Raw genomic sequence first — 12453 nt, 5'->3', positions numbered from 1 at the left:
TCATTAAAAAAACATTGTCAAAACTCAATTTAATGAATCAATAGCAACATACACTTGCTAAATGTTGCGATAGACCCCTTCTAGCAACATGCAATTAATGAAAGTTGCCTTTTACATGTTGCAAAATGCCTTTTTTCTTGTAGTGGAAATTCTTTCTTTATTTTTAATTTTTTGTATAAATAGGAGGATATGTTCGTTATTCGGGAGGCTTTATTGAGAAAATGAGAAAAGGGAGTCTTTCGTACCTAAGAAGTCATATATGGGCGTTTTCAGTCAATTTGAGAAGATAGATAATGATTGATCAGTCAACAGCAGAGAAGGCCAATGATTGATCTGGTAGAACATCTGTTAGTACGTTTGGACAGAATCTCTTTTAGCAGATTTTTTTTTTCGAACAATGTATATAAACATGGGGAAAAAATCGAAGATGAAGACATGAGTAGGGATTCTTTAATGTGGGCTAAAATTAATAAAATCAATCTGATTGTAGTGTTGGTGAAAATAGCAAAGGAGAGAGAACTCCTGTAGCATATGCACAAAAATATTGACAAAAATATTTTGACACGAATATTGGATTCTACGAGATGTGAACATCAAGTGCATGTTAGGTGCACATTAGGTGCATCTTTGGTGCAAGTTTAATGTAAACATGCTCTCAAATCATGTAATGAGATTTCAGTCCAAAACTTGTATAATTTTTGGGGAAAGGTTGATGAAGATGAAGCTACTTGTAGTTATTTCTTTGACTCGGGCTGAACCGGTGATCAATCTGATTTTAGAGTTGAAAATGTAGAAAAATATTGGAAGAAACGGTGAAAATAGCATAGGAAAAAGAAATACTTCTATATCTAGGTGGCAGTGGATGATTTCTATCATTTCCATCACTGCATCACAGTAGAGAAACCAAGTATTTTGACAGGTGATTATGTGTGAGCAGAAAGATTGTTGTCTCAACAATGCACATCTACTTTTATTCTGACCTCACTTTCAATCCCGCTTTACCATCAAGCTCTCCATCTTCATCTTCCTCAATACTCGTCTCATGAGCACACAAAGGAGTGGACAAAGGGAAAACGGCGAAAAATAAATGGAATATGTATTCTTCCGTGGCTGCTCAGAAGACGAAACCATTTTTTTTCCTTTTTTCTTTTCTTTTTTGCCTTATTTTTATGTTTAATTTTACCCATGTGGACGTTGAAATGTTCAAGTAACGGGCCAGATAATTGTCCCACTAAGCACATTGAAGCTCCATTAATATTTTTGGACTAAATCTCCCATGAGGAAATTCGTTGAAGACGAAGCCATGAGAAATGATTGTTTGGCTAATGCTGAAATTGATGAAATAATATGATTTTAGAGTTGAAAAAACTGGAAGGACATGTGAAAATAGCCAAGGAAAAGAGAATGCCTTGAGTATATGGACAAAAATTTTTGACAGGAATTCACTTGTGTTAAGTTCCATTTACTCGGAATTGTAATATGCAAAAGATATCAACGGGAACAATTAGATCGGTTTATAGCCCAAAATCCAATTCCAAAATCAATGAGTTAAGCTAATACTCTGTTCTCACTGTCGCTTTCTGCCTTCCTCCTCTTTCCACCACCCTCATTTCTCCATTCATAAAAGTCAGTTCAGGTGAAACCTACTTCTTGTATCATCATATGGCTCACCCAGTAAACCATGCTTTGCCCAACCTGTAAATTTCGTCCGAGCCAGCAGGGGTGGTGATGCAACGGGAAAACGGAACAGAAGCAGAATCTGTTATCACAGTAAGTTCACAACTCTTCCACAGCCTAGAACCAGAACTAGGAATGCAGGAGTTAAGAAAGAAAATTCATATTGATGTCAATTCTATCTCCAAAAAACGTCCTTTCAGAATATGCCCCCAAATATAAATAAAAACTAAAAAAAAAACTAGGTAGAAAACTTACCAAAACATTGACTGACAGAATAATTAACTTATGGGAACTTTCCTTAAACTCGGCCAACATAATAATAAAAATAATAGAAAGAAAAGCTAATAGAATAACTTGGTAAAATAAATTGGTTTATTTCTATATCTCATGCCATCACATGGTCTGATCATCTTGTTGCTGTCGCACGATCTGCATCATCCTCCTCGGGTTGGAGAGAATTCGCCCTCTAATTCGAGTCCTCCATTGATGAATCGCCAACATATGGAATCAGGTGCTTGACGTTAAAGACATCACTGGTCGCCACATTTCTTGGAAGTTTCAACCTATATGCATTAGGAATGATCTTTTCAATTATTTACAGTGGTCCAATTTTTCAAGCAGCAAGTTTATTATAATCACCAGTAGAAAATCGATCTTTTGTCAGATAGCCCATACAAAATCTCCCACTTCAAACTCCACAGAAGTCTCTTCACATCCATAGCCGCCTTATACTTGGCAATAGAATCTTGCGAGTTCTTGAACATTGCTTCATGGGTTTTCTGAATTTGACTTATTAAATCTTGAGCTTTGATATGAACTCGTTTGATATCGGGAAGATGAGCTAAATCAAGTGGTACGCGAGGGTTAAAACCATAAACTACATGAAAAGAACTAAACCCCGTACTCCTATTGGTAGACTGGTTGTAAGCAAACTCAGTCTAAAATAATTTCTGACCCCAAGACTTCAAGTGATCACCCACCAGGCACCCACCAGACATCGTAACAAGTCTCCAAAGAACGGTTTACAACTTTGATTTATCGATCGGTTTGAGGATGATAGGCACTACTAAAGTCGAGCTTGGTATTAGACAAATGCCACAAACATCTCCAGAAGTGGCTAAGAAAACGAGCGTCTCTGTCAGACACAATGGACGACGGCAATCCATGTAACCGATATATCTCATGAAAATAAAGTTATGCCTCACAAACAACATCTGATGTCTTCTTACAAGCCACGAAGTGTGCCATCTTGGAGAACCTGTCTACCACCACAAAAATAGAATCATATTCGTGTTGTGTTCTAGGCAACCCCAACACAAAATCCATGCTAACACTAGTTCAAGGTCCGTTTGGAATAGGCAAGGGCAAATAAAGACTTGCATTAGTTGCTTTCCCTTTCGAGACCTGATATATCTTACATCCCTCCACAAATTTTGCGACTTCCTTCCGCATATGAGGCCAGAAAAACTACTCCGTGATAAGCTTCAACGTTTTCTCATGCCCCACATGACCTTCATTGTGTAATTCTTGAATAATCTTTAGGCGTAGACTCCTTTCGGGCACAAATAATTGGTTTCCTTTGAATAGAAACCCATGATATGTAGTGTAGTCATCTCGTGGTCGAGATCCTAATTCATTCAAAATAGGACCCAAAAAAGGATCAACAGATAAGTAATCTTTGAACTGATCAAAAGCAATTACCTTAGTCTGCATTTGCACCAATAATGCGCCTTCCTGCTTAAAGCATCTGCCACCCTATTCACAGCTCCTGATTTGTGTTTAATGGTGAAAGAAAATTGTAAAGTGTAAGATGCCCAACGTGCATGTCTAGCGGAGAGTTTATCCTGACTATGAAGGTGCTTCAATGCCTCATGATCTAAATAGAGGATGAACTCATTATAAGCTAGATAAGAGCTCCAATACTTCAAGGCCCGAACTATAGAATAAAATTCCACATCATAGGTACTATAGTTAAGTCTGGACCCATGCAATTTCTCGTTGAAGTAAGCCACGAGCCTGCCCCCTGACTGAGAATGATCCCAATGCCAACTCCAGAGGCATCACAATATAACTCAAAAGGTTGAGAAAAATCCGGTATCACAAGTATAGAAGCGGTTGTCAACTTCTCCTTAATTTGTTCAAATGCCTCGATTGTTTTGTTCGTCCACATGAATTTTCCACCCTTCATACAATTCATGAGTGGTACCATAATAGTACTAAAATTTGGAATAAAACACATGTAAAAAGATACCAACCCATGGAAGCTACGTATCTCCTGAATAATGGTAGGAAGTGGCCAGTTTCGAGTAGTTTCAACTTTGGATTCATCGACAAATAGGCCATCCTTGGAAACTACATAGCCTAGAAATAAGATCGAGTTCGTCATGAAAAAACATTTGGCTAAGGCTACAAAAAACTTCTCCCTGCGTAGTACCTCCAAAACCTCTCTCAATTGCTGAAGATGCAACTCCACAATAGCACTATATATCAATATATCGTTGAAATAAACTACAAGACACAGACCAATGAATAGCCTAAAAATCTGGTTCATCACCCGCATAAAGGTACTGGGGGCATTAGATAACACAAAGGGCATCACCAATCACTTATACAACCCCTCCTTAGTTTTGAAAGAAGTTTTCCACTCATCTCCTGGACTTATACGTATCTGAGGATAACCACTCTTCAAATGTAACTTGGTAAACACACTAGCACCACTTAGTTGATCCAACAAATCATCTAGTCGAGGAATAGGAAATTTGTACCTAATTGTGATTTTGTTGATAGCCCTACTGTCAACGTACATCCTCCAGGACTCGTCTTTTTTTGGAGTAAGTAATGCTGGCATGACACAGGGACTAAGACTTTCTCTGATATGACCCTTTGACAACAACATCTCTACCCAACGCCTAAGCTCCTTATGCTCATTGGGGCTCATGCTATAATGTGGTCGGTTTGGTATGTTAAAATCGGGAACCAGATCAATTTGATGTTGTATTCCTCTCAATGGTGGCAAACCTTCCGGTAGTTCAATTGGAAATATATCAGAAAATTCCTCCACTAATTTGTTCAGGCAAGCTGGTACCTTTTTCCTTGAATAACCCTCTTTTCCCAACAACACAAACACACCACTCTAGACTCTTGTAACTCATTCATAAACTCCCTCCTAGCCAACAAAATATGCTAACCCCCCTCCAGAAGAGTTTTGGGGCTCCTCCCTTTTGTTAGGTAGTAAGACAATCTTTACTTTGTTAAACACAAAACTATACGTATTTCACCTTCCATCGTGGATAACATCCCTATCAAATTACCACATATCAACACAATAAAAGATGACATGCATCCATGGTTATCACGTCACACCAAATTTTATCCTTATACTTCACGCCGATAGAAAATAAGACAAAGCAACGGTTAGAAATAGTTACCTCACTTTCGTTCTTGAGCAACGCTAATTTGTAAGGACTAGGATGCTTCTCCATTTCCATTCCCAACTTCTTAACAGTCTCTTCAGAAATCATGTTCTCGTAGCTGCCAGAATCAACGATAAGTTGACAAACCTTACCGCCAATGGTATAGTCCGACCGGAAGATATTGTGACGTAGCCAGTCATCTTCTTCATCCTTAGGAGGTGCCAAACACGCCCTCATCACTACTAACAAAGGGCCTTCATCACCTGCAACCTGTTCCTCTTCGTATTCCTCCTCCCCATCATTGTAAATAGGTTCCTGATCGACATCAGTAGCTAAATCTCCAGAATTAATGAACAGCCCCTTACCGTATCTACCACTTTTTTTGCAATCTGCCATGCGATGACCCTGTTCACCATACTTGAAACATCGTGCTTGGGAACTTAATGCTACCCCCCTGCTCGACTGGGCATTAGTGCCCCTTTAGTTTGTAAAGATGGAGTACATACAGTGCATGGCTGGTTCATCTCATTTCTTCCAATATTACTACCATTGCTCACCCCCACCAACACCAGCACTCCAAGTCCTCCTAGACAAGGTTTTCTCTAAGTACAAAGCCCGTTGGTGAGCTTCAAAAACATTCATAGGGTCAAAAAAATTCAACATTTTAAGGGAGGTGGGTAAACTGAAAACCACCAAAGAACATTAAAAAAAATTGGAAGACTTGTATTTGCCTAAATCTACATCAAATAAACTCTACCTGCTTGAGCAATTTTTCAGTTTTAAAATGATTCATTCAAAGGATCCCAATGATAATTTATATGTGTTTAACAAATTGGTGCAAGATATTGTTAATTGTGATGAAGCTATGTCTGAAACTTATAAAGCTATAATCTTGCTCAAAGCTATTTCTGATTCTTATAAGGAAGTTAAAAATGCCATTAAGTATGGTAGGGATACATTGACACATAAAACTCTCATAGATTTTCTTAAGAGTAAAGAGATAGAAATTAGGGCTGAAAAACACAATAAGAGGAACGGTGGGTTATATATGATGCAGGGTAGAGCTTAGTTTAGGCAAAATAGTTATGATGGATACCAAAGTGGTGGTGAGTCGAGTGGAAATGGATGGAAAAAGAAGGGCAAGGGTAGGTCTAGATCAAAATCTAGGACTAAGGTTAGAAAATACTATGGCTGTGGGAATGCAGGGTATTTTATAAAAGGTTGCCATAAAGAAAAGGGTAAGTTAAAGGTAAGGAGAGAGATGAGGTAAATGTGTTATCCTCTGATATAGATAATGGTGAGGTCTATATGATTACAAGTCCCGTTACATACACTGCTGAATTAAATCTTACTGCTAATTCTCGCATGCATGAGTGGATACTTGATTCTAGTGCATCTTTTCATGTAGCGCTTGAAAAGAATTGGTTTGATAAATTGCATGAATCTAATACTGGGCATGTTATGCTGTGTGATAACTTTGCCTATACTATTGTGTAATTGGTGACATAAACATAAAATTTGACACGTGTTTTGTGTACATGTTAAAGGATGTCAGATATATTCCTGAATTGTCTAGGAATTTGATTTTAATAGGAAGACTTGAAAAAGATGACTTCATTGGTAAAATTGGAAATGGTATGCTAAAGACGATTAAGGGTGCATTAGTTTCTATTAAAGGGACTAAGAAAAATGACATTTATATCACTACTAGGAAAGTGATTAGAGGTTTGAACTCCTCTATCTCTTCTGCCAAGATTGATCACACATACATGGCATAATAGACTTGTACACGTAGGTATTAAGAGACTTAGGCTACTTAATGAAAAAGGAGCATTTGGTCATGACTGTGTATCAGATTTGTCATTCTGTGATCACCGTGTGCTTGGTAAGCCTCATAAAATATCGTTCTCCTCGAGTGTTCATAAGGCTGAAGGCATGCTTGAATATGTGCATTCTGATCTGTGGGATCTTGCTAGTAATCTCACATCGGGTGGGAATAGATATTTCCTGTCTATTATCGATGACTATACTAGGAAAGTGTGGGCCTATTTATTAAAAAATAAATCTGAGACTTTCCAAAATTTCAATAACTGGAAGAGACAAATGGAAAACCAAACCTGTAAGAAGATCAAATTTTTAAGGACAGATAACGGCCTAAAATTTTGCAACACTGAATTTGATAGTATATGTAAAGAAAATGGCATAACTAGACATAATACGGTTCCTTACCCAAATATCTCACACCTCAACCCTAACCTACGTTACAACCTGTGAAAAAACCTTATGATTTGTGTAATGCATGTGATCTAATTGGTGGAGAATGAGAAGACATGCAAGCATATTGTAGATCAAGTTCATTGGAATGAACTTGAGCGAAACACTTACCCTTTAAACACATGAGAGCTGAGTGCTTATATCCTGTGAGAGTCTACATATTTGGTTTACTCTAACTTTGTATGAGAATACTTATTAATTGATTACAAGCTATGTGAGATTGTCTGTTCATGAATTTTTATGTGTTTTCACGAGTTTGGCTATTCTATGTTGATGGCATGGCAATCTTAATATTTTGTGAAAGCAAATCTGAATTTTACTCGAAGACGAGCAAAAGCTTAGTGTGAGGGAATTCGATAAGACATAAAATATCATTTTTTACATCCATTAATACTTGCATTTTTGTGATTAATTAACACCTAAATGTACTCAGTACCCTTATATTTTGGTTCAGGTTGTAAATGGATGGAAAATATGGAGTTTGGAAGAAAATAGCAAAAAAGGATCAAAATGGAAGAAAGTGAAAGCTCGATGACCAAGTTGAAAATAATTCATGCATGAGACGGGCAATGAAATGAAAATGAAGATTCAAAAGTGTTGGAAGTCAATTGGATGAAGAAATAAGTCAAAGAGGTTGACATCAATGCAAATTGATGGATTTGGAAGAAAGAAACGAAAAAAGGTGCTAAAAAGAAATTAATCCAAAGTTCGGGGATTAAAATTCAAAGAGCTAATAGTTGATTTGGACCCATTATTGATACTTGGAGAATTCAATTAGATGGAACTGAAAGCTAAAGGAGTAAGAAGACATCAAAAAAGAGTTAAAACGAATGAAGATTGAAATTGAGGGATCAAAGTGCAACAAATGAAATTATTTTATACTGCGTGCACGGGGGGACCTCAATCTTGTATACTGAGAGCAAAACAACATAGTGGGGCACGCACAATGAAATATATGGCGCGCGAGCACGGGTCAAAATTTCTATGACGGGCCAGTTTCCCTATTATGATGAAATTCTACATGGAAATAATATTTTTAATATCATATATATACCTAAAGACGCAAGAATGAAGAGAACCTCTTTTTTTGGCCTAAAAATCTTATATCCTACGTATTTTTGGAGGTGAAGAACAGACATTGTAGACTTCTCTCTCTCTCTTTTTGCTTAAGAATTATTAATGTATTGCTAAACTCCATCTCTTGGTCGAAGGATATTGAAGCCTGGGAATGATTCAAACTATGAGATCTAAATAAATTTCATTGCTTTCATTCATATGTTATGTATTGAATATTCTTCTATGCATGATTTCAGGGTTGTTATATTTTAATTCTTGTTATATTTTAATTCTAAGAGACCTATTAGATGTTCATGTACCACAATCTATTGCTTGTTTAAAGAACAAATACGTAATTGTTTGATATCTTTGACATTATGAAGTAACTAGAGTTAGATTAATCGCTGGTTTAGAGGTTATTAAATTCTAGAGAAGATATTTGACTAAATTAAACATGACCGCTTGTGATTGTGCTGTTTAGTTTCATCGATTTCTCTAGTTTCCCATGCTATTATTATACTAAATCTTAAGTGCTTTTCTTAAGTTATTTGATAATAAGGATTGATTGGATTGCTTGTTTTCAGGTTAATTACAACTAAAAAGAAATAGGAAAAATAAATTCCAGCGATTAATGCAAAATTATGAATTGATAATCATTCATATATCCATGATCAATTTGAAATTCCTACGGTGGATATTGACTTAAATCAAAGTTCATTCTATTGATGTTATCCAATTTATTAAATGGCATTGCTTCTAGTTAAAATTGATTTCATCACAAACAAAACCCTTCGTTATTGTTGACATTGCATAAAATTAGACTAATCACTCTTCATGGGAACGATCCTTACTTCCACTACTACATACAATTTTTGGAAGTGTAGGTTTTATTATTTTTGGGTGCCTGGGACAACACACCAAATTTTGGCGCCGTTGTCAAGTAGTAATTTAGTTTATTTTTGTGCTTTTTATTTGTTCACTTAGTTTTTTTTTAAATCTTTTCTTTTTTGTTTAATTTAGTTTACTTTTTTTTTTTTTAATAACTTCCTTAATTGATTATGCCCATAACTCGATCCTCTAACCAAACTGATTTGCAGTATGACCCAGAATTAGAAAAAAAAGCTTTGCGCAGGTTAAAGAGTAGCATTCAACGAAATTTCGAGGGACACATAGCTGGACATCAAAATTTGAAGGAGCTTGCAGCTCCAAATTTGAATGAACAACCTCTCTGTATCACTTTTCCTACTTTAGATGTTGCCACTGCTTTTGAATTGAAGTCTGGACTAATTAATCTTTTTCCCACCTTTCATGGTCTTACAAGCGAAGATCCTCATAAACATTTAAAGGAATTTCATGTGGTATGCATAAGTATGTAACCCACAGGAGTAACTAAAGAGCAAAGCAAATTGAGAGCTTTCCCATTCTCATTGAAGGACTCAGCTAAGGATTGGTTCTACTATCTACCATCTAGAAATGTCACAACATGAGAAGAGATAAAGAAGTTGTTTTTAGAGAAATATTTTTCAGCTTCAAGGGCAACAAACATCCGAAAGGCAATTTGTGGTGTTATGCAGGGTAGCAAGGAATCCTCACATGAATACTGAGAGCGTTTCAAGTGACTATGTGCAAGCTGCACCCACCATCGAATTAGTGAGCAACTTCTCATTCAATATTTTTATAAAGGTCTTCTACCAATAGATAGAAGTATGATTGATGCTGCAAGTGAAGGAGCTTTGGTGGACGAAACTCTCGAGGGCGCGAGGAACTTGATTGCAAACATGGCAACCAACTCTCAGCAATTTGGCACTAGACTCGATACCCTTTCTAGACATGTTAATAAGGTAAAAGTTTCATCTATTGAACAATAACTTCCCAGTCTAACTTCTTTTGTTCATCAAATGGCTGCAAAAACCATGTAAACAACAAAGGCTTGTGGAATCTGCTCAATAACAGGGCATCCAACTGACATGTGCCCAACTCTTTAAAAAGACCCCAGTGAACAAGTTAATGCAATGTACGGCTTTCTTGGACAATGACAAAGGAATTATGATCCTTACTCAAACACTTATAACCCAGGATAGAGAGATCATTATAACCTTAGCTATGGGAATCAACAAGTGAATCAACTAATACCTCAAAACTGCCCAAACTTCCATCAATACAGGCAACCATACACTCCTATACAAAAACAGGACCAAACTTCAAATTTAGGTATGCCTTTAGAAGATATCGTAAAGTCTCTTGCCACTAACACTTTGCAATTCCAATAGGAGAGAAGGGCAAGTATTAAAAGTTTGGAAAATCGGATGGGTAAAATGGAAACCTCAATCAGCAGACTGGAAGCACAAAGTTCGGGAAAATTACTCTCTCAAACAATGGTCAATCCAAGAGAAAATGCATGTGTAGTCACCCTGAGAAATGGTAAAGAGGTTGAGATTCCAGTAAAAGCAGTCCCTACATCATCGGAGCAACAAAAGGAGTAAGATGTCACTGAAAAATGGATGTTTCCAGTGAAAATAACATACCTAAGCATAAGTTTCCATCTCTTTCTGATCATAAACTTGTACCACATTTTCCTCAAACTTTGGTAGGATATAGGAAAGATGAATGAGATCATGAGCTTTATGATACTTTTGGTAGATGCGAGGTAAATATTCCACTTATAGACACTATTAAACAAATATCTCGTTATGTTAACTTTTTGAAACATTTGTGCAAGAGCAAGAGGAAACAAAAATTCAAGGGATGTGAAAAGGTAAACGTTAGGCAGAATGTCTCTGCAATATTCAAAGAAAACTCCCCACGAAGTGCACAGACCCAGGTATGTTTACTATCCCTTGTACGATAGGCGACACTAACTTTGAAAAAGCCATGATAGATTCAGGAACTTCTATTAATGTCATGCCATATTCTATATACGCTTATTTGAAACTTGGACCTTTAAATGAAGCTAGTGTTGTGATCCAACTAGTTGATAAATCTAATGCCTATCCTAAGGGTTTAGTTGATGATGTTCTTGTGAAAGTTAATGATTTGATTTTTCCCGTTGATTTTTATGTGCTTGATATGGTAATAATGATCAAACTACCCCATTTTGCTAGGAAGACCATTTTTAAGGACATCCAAAACTAAGATAAATATTCATGATTGCACATTTACTATGGAATTTGATGATAGAATTGCTAAATTCAATATTTATGATTCCATAAAATACCCTAATGATGATAATCCTGTTTACTCTATTAAAGTGATTGATCATTTAGAACTGAAAATTTTAGAACCTGATGAAAACAATGCAGTGAAAGTTGCCACTGATAAGCATATTGAGGAGGTAGATCAGGAGTTACCCCCGAATACTGCCTTACAGAAACCGTTGCAGCATTAATGCTTCACCAAAGTAAGGTAAAAGTTTGCATAGTGTTTTGTCAGTTTCTAAAAAGAGACATTTCTATGCAGGTTTCCAAATGGAGGAGATGAGAACACGAAGCTTTGGAAATCCAATTGATGCTGGTTGAAGAAGGAAGCAATAAATCTAGCCAAAGACAATAAACAAAGGCGCTGCTTGGGAGGCAACCCAAGAGGAGTTCGTTTCGTTATCTTTTTATTTTTTATCTTTTTACATTCATATGTTTGGTTAATGTTATCCTTTTCTTTGTATTTACCTTGCATTGGGAACAATGTAAGTTTTAAGTGTGGGAGAGGAAATTTAGGTTGAGTCTAAAATTTTCAGTTCAGATTTTTGTGTTTATTTTTGACTTTTTGATAAAACTTTGACATAAGAGGGAGAAAACAAAGTGGTTTTAATCGATTTTAGTTGTGTATGCTATTTGCTAGATTCAGTTAAGCTGCTGAAGAATTTATAACATGATTGAATAAGTAATCTCCCAACTTAGAGTTAATTAGTGTGGTTATTTTCTTTGAGGATGGTTGTAACAAGCTTTTGTAGACTAAAAGTGGGTGAGATTTTGAACCTTATGACTGAGACATATATATCAATCTCAGTATTTTCTTTAATGAGTGATTTTCTTTCATG

The sequence above is a fragment of the Olea europaea genome, chromosome 12, assembly GCF_002742605.1.
Source record: "Olea europaea var. sylvestris chromosome 12, O_europaea_v1, whole genome shotgun sequence".
Taxonomy (NCBI): domain Eukaryota; kingdom Viridiplantae; phylum Streptophyta; class Magnoliopsida; order Lamiales; family Oleaceae; genus Olea; species Olea europaea.
The sequence above is the reverse complement of the archived record's forward strand: the minus strand, read 5'-3'. Positions refer to the sequence as shown.